The 4,276-nt window shown below is 49.5% G+C and overlaps 1 non-coding gene and 1 pseudogene across 1 annotated transcript; one reads left to right on the plus strand and one right to left on the minus strand.

The window, feature by feature from the left end:
• Positions 1-2,886: 2,886 nt before the first annotated feature.
• Positions 2,887-2,961, plus strand: Trnat-ugu (transfer RNA threonine (anticodon UGU)). Its single transcript has one exon. It is a non-coding gene; the product is annotated as a tRNA-Thr (tRNA).
• A 724-nt stretch (positions 2,962-3,685) lies between these two features.
• LOC126425428 (5S ribosomal RNA) lies at positions 3,686-3,803 on the minus strand (annotated as a pseudogene).
• Between the last annotated feature and the right edge of the window lie 473 nt (positions 3,804-4,276).

The raw sequence follows: 4,276 nt of genomic DNA on the forward strand, positions 1-4,276 counted from the left end.
ATCAGCCGAACGTGAGACTGCGTACTTGCATTTTTCTTCGGGCGCGCGACGTTAATAACAGATTGTCGCTGTCCATGACTGCAGTAGTCGAGCGCATCGTGGTGTGCCGCCCTGACCTGCAGAAGGGTAGAGTAATTCGCTGCTATGGCGTAGGGCTCCAGTATATCGTTCTCAGCACCCTGTTCTTTGGAACGATATTTTTCTTTATGGGATGGTACAGTATAGATGCTTGATAGTAGCGTAGTTTTTGCGCCGTATCACGGATTCACATGTATGAAGTCAGGAAAAGAGATTAGTTGTGGGTAGTGTCGTGTGATAATCGCGAGCTGATCACTTTGTTCACCATAGACCGCATATCATTGAAAGCGTCTGTCCAATAAAAAATGTTTGTGTGCCTTTTCTTTAACCAATTTTTTGTGTTGTGATGTTAAGAATGAATAAATCTACTGTTATTAGGACCACAGCTCCTTCCAGTGTCCTGATTAAAATTACCTTTGCCACTTTTATTAAAGTCTTGATTGCAACTGAAAGACCAGAACTTTGCATCTTTACGCAACAAGACACATTGTTTTGCGAAGCAGATATCTTGAACGTGGTCCGTCGGTGGGATGATTGCTTGAGTGCTACAGATTCTGGACAGTATGGCCTTCGAACGGATTCACTTTGATCGCCCACATAGCATTAACCATGTGCCATTCAGTATTCCGTGACCTTGGTGACTGAGGAGTTTGTACAGCATCGTAGGTCAGGAAGTACAAAGAAGCGTGACCCTCCTATTGGCAGGTGTTAAAGAGGTCGGAGAGCCGGTAGGGTGGGGTGGCGGCGCTCGTGGCGAGTCCAGCTGAAAGCTGAAAGCGGGCGGCGAGTGAAAGGCCAGCCCGGGGCAGAGCGCTGCGCCTGCGCTCGTGTCCGCAGGCAGCCTGCGCAGCGTTGCATAACCCGCAGCGGCCAGCGCCGCGGCTCATCCGCAGCCTTGCCGCCGGCCCGGCAGATACGTGCCGCGGCAGCAGTCAACTGCGGCTGCGTCACTCGCTGCCCCCAATGCGCAGCACCATTCACTCTCCAAAAGGTGTTCGTTCCGAAATCCACTCTGTACGACTGCAGGCACTTGAGGACAGTGTTTAAATACGTTTTAACGATGTAACAGAAGACTGGATGTGCACAATTTATTCAATGGATCGCGGAATGTAACAGCTTTAATAACATATACTGATATGGATATGGTGTCTGTTCTTTCGGACATGTCCGAAAGAACAGACACCATATCCATGTACACAACAGGCCATTACAATTGCTACACCAAGAAGAAATGCAGATAATAAACGGGTATTGATTGGACAAATATATTATACTAGAACTGACATGTGATTACATTTTCACGGAATTTGGGTGCATAGATCCTGACAAATCAGTACGCAGAACAACCACCTCTGGCCGTAATAACGGCCTTGATATGCCTGGGCATTGAGTCAAGCAGAGCTTGGATGGCGTGTACAAGTACAGCTGCCCATGCAGCTTCAACACGATACGACAGTTCATCAGGTGTAGTGGCTGGCATACTGTGACTAGCCAGTTGCTCGGCCACCATGACCAGACGTCTTCAATTGGAGAGAGTTCTGGAGAATGTGCTGGCCAGGACAGCAGTCGAACATTTTCTGAATCCAGAAAGGCCCCTACAGGACCTGCAACATGCGGTCGTGCATTATCCTGCTTAAATGTAGGGTTTCGCAGGGATCGAATGAAGGGTAGAGCCACGGGTCGTAACACAACTGAAATGTAACGTCTACTGTTCAAAGTGCCGTCAGTGCGAACAAGAGGTGACCGAGGCGTGTAACCAATGGCACCCCATACCATCACGCCGGGTGAAATGCCAGTATGACGATGACGCATACAAGCTTCCAATGTGCGTCCACCGCGATGTCGGCAAACACGGATGTGACCATCATGATTCTGTAAACAGAACCTGGATTCATCCGAAAAAATGACGTTTTGCCATTCCTGCACCCAGGTTCGTCGTAGAGTACACCATCGCAGGCGCTCCTGTCTGTGATGTAGCGTCAAGGGTAACCGCAGCCATGGTCTCCGAGCTGATAGTCCATGCTGCTACAAACATCGTCGAACTGTTCGTGCAGATGGTTGTCCCCATCTGTTGACTCAGGGATCGAGACATAGTTGCACGATCCGTTACAGCCATGCGGATAAGATGCCTGTCATCTGGACTGCTAGTGATACGAGGCCGTTGGGATCCAGCACGACGTTCCGTATTACCCTCCTGAACCCACCGATTCCATATTCTGCTAACAGTCACTGGATCTCGACCAACGCGATTAGCAATGTCGCGATACGATAAACCGCAATCGCGATATGTTGCAATCCGACCTTTATCAAAGTTGGAAACGTGATGGTACGCATTTCTCCTCCTTACACGAGGCATCACAACAACGTTTCACCAGACAACGCCGGACAAGTGCTGTTTGTGTATGAGAAATCGGTTGGAAACTTTCCTCATGTCAGCACGTTGTAGGTGTCGCCACCGGCGCCTACCTCGTGTGAATGCTCTGAAAAGCTCATCATTTGCATATCACAGCATCTTCTTCCTGTCGGTTAAATTTCGCGTCTGTAGCACGTCATCTTCGTGCTGAAGCAATTTTAATGGCCAGTAGTGTAAGTATATAGTTCTGGCAGTACCGGCCATGACCTTTTTCTTCTGTGCGGATGCCCTCATATCCCCCGAACTCGTACGGTACTTGGTAAGAATGTCTTCGATGAGTAATGAGAGTGTGGGCGTGGGACACTCCGAATGTGGTGTGTGGTCATACAAGGTGAGAATGTGGGTCTCGCAGGAGGCGTACGCGAGATGGTCCCTGCTGCCATACTATCTTTTGTGCCCTCGGTGGCTCAGCTGGATAGAGCGTCTGCCATGTAAGCAGGAGATCACGGGTTCGAGCCCCGGTCGGGGCACACCCATTTTCACGTGTCCCCATTGAAGTATATCAACGCCCGTCTGCAGCTGAAGGTATTAATATAATTCTAATTTCGCTTTAATAACAGGTTGCTATAGAAGGAGAAACAGAAACAGTGCAATGTACAGAAATATAACTTTGCTCAATGCTGCACTAAGTAATGCAACACTTTTTTTTCCTCAGCCAAATTCGCTTGAAAAAAAAATTGCGGGATCTGTTATGCGATATACTGCAGTATTCCCGCTTCAGCCCTTATAGTTTCATGGAGTTCCGGCGCGTGGTGGCGCTACATGTGGTCCTCTAAATGGCGTCTGAGACGGAGGTACGTTTTTTCTTTCGCCGGAAAACCAAAGCGTGACAAATATTCATAGGCGTTTGCAGAATGTCTACGGAGACTTGGCAGTGAATAAAAGCGCGGTGAGTAGTTGCGACAGGCTTCTGTCACCATCACAAAAAGTCAAGCAAACATGTCCGATCGCCCGTGTGCGGGCCGGCCGCACGCAGCTGTGACTTTTGCGGTGTTCGAACGTGCGGACGTTAGCATTCGGGATGACTGACGCAGCATATTCGAACAGCGCTCTATTGGTAGTGCTGACACTCGTCCACCAGGGGTCAGCACACCGCTCTCCCGGTCGTTATGATGGTATTCTTGACCGAAGCCGCTACTGTTCGGTCGAGTAGCTCCTCAATTGGCATCACGAGGCTGAATGCACCCCACAAAATGGCAACAGCGCATGGCGGCCCATGTGGTCACCCATGCAAGTACCGACCACGCCCGACAGCGCTTAACTTCGGTAATCTCACGGGAACCGGTGTATCCACTGCGGCAAGGGCATTGCCTCCCAGTTGGTGTACTCAAAGGTATGTGATGTGCCCGCTGCGTTCCACACCGCCTAACCGAAGATCATGAAGCGTAATGAAGGGCCATCAGGGCGGAATTGCTTGCCCATTGCGAGACAATTTACTGTCGAACATCGTCACAGAGGAGTTCGTCACTTCGAACCGGAAACCAAACGGCAGTTGCGCCACCTTTCTCTTCTCCGAAGGAAAAGTTCAAAGCCGCACCCTCAACTAGTACAGTGATGGGGACGGCTCTCTGGGACTCTGAAAAGGTTATTCTGCATTGATGCAACAAGACGTTGGCTCTGGCGCCGGCCGTTAGATTGGTAATATGCGAGCATAAAGGCCTTCCCAGTAAAGTGGCTCAACGCCGTAGCATTGAACGGAGATTATCTTAAAAAATATGGTTTTGTAGCCGAAAGAATAGGGAATAATATGGTGTACTGAAATCCTGAATAAAAGCAACCTGCCTT

Source organism: Schistocerca serialis, chromosome 1 (genome assembly GCF_023864345.2).
Source record: "Schistocerca serialis cubense isolate TAMUIC-IGC-003099 chromosome 1, iqSchSeri2.2, whole genome shotgun sequence".
NCBI classification, from domain to species: Eukaryota; Metazoa; Arthropoda; class Insecta; order Orthoptera; family Acrididae; genus Schistocerca; species Schistocerca serialis.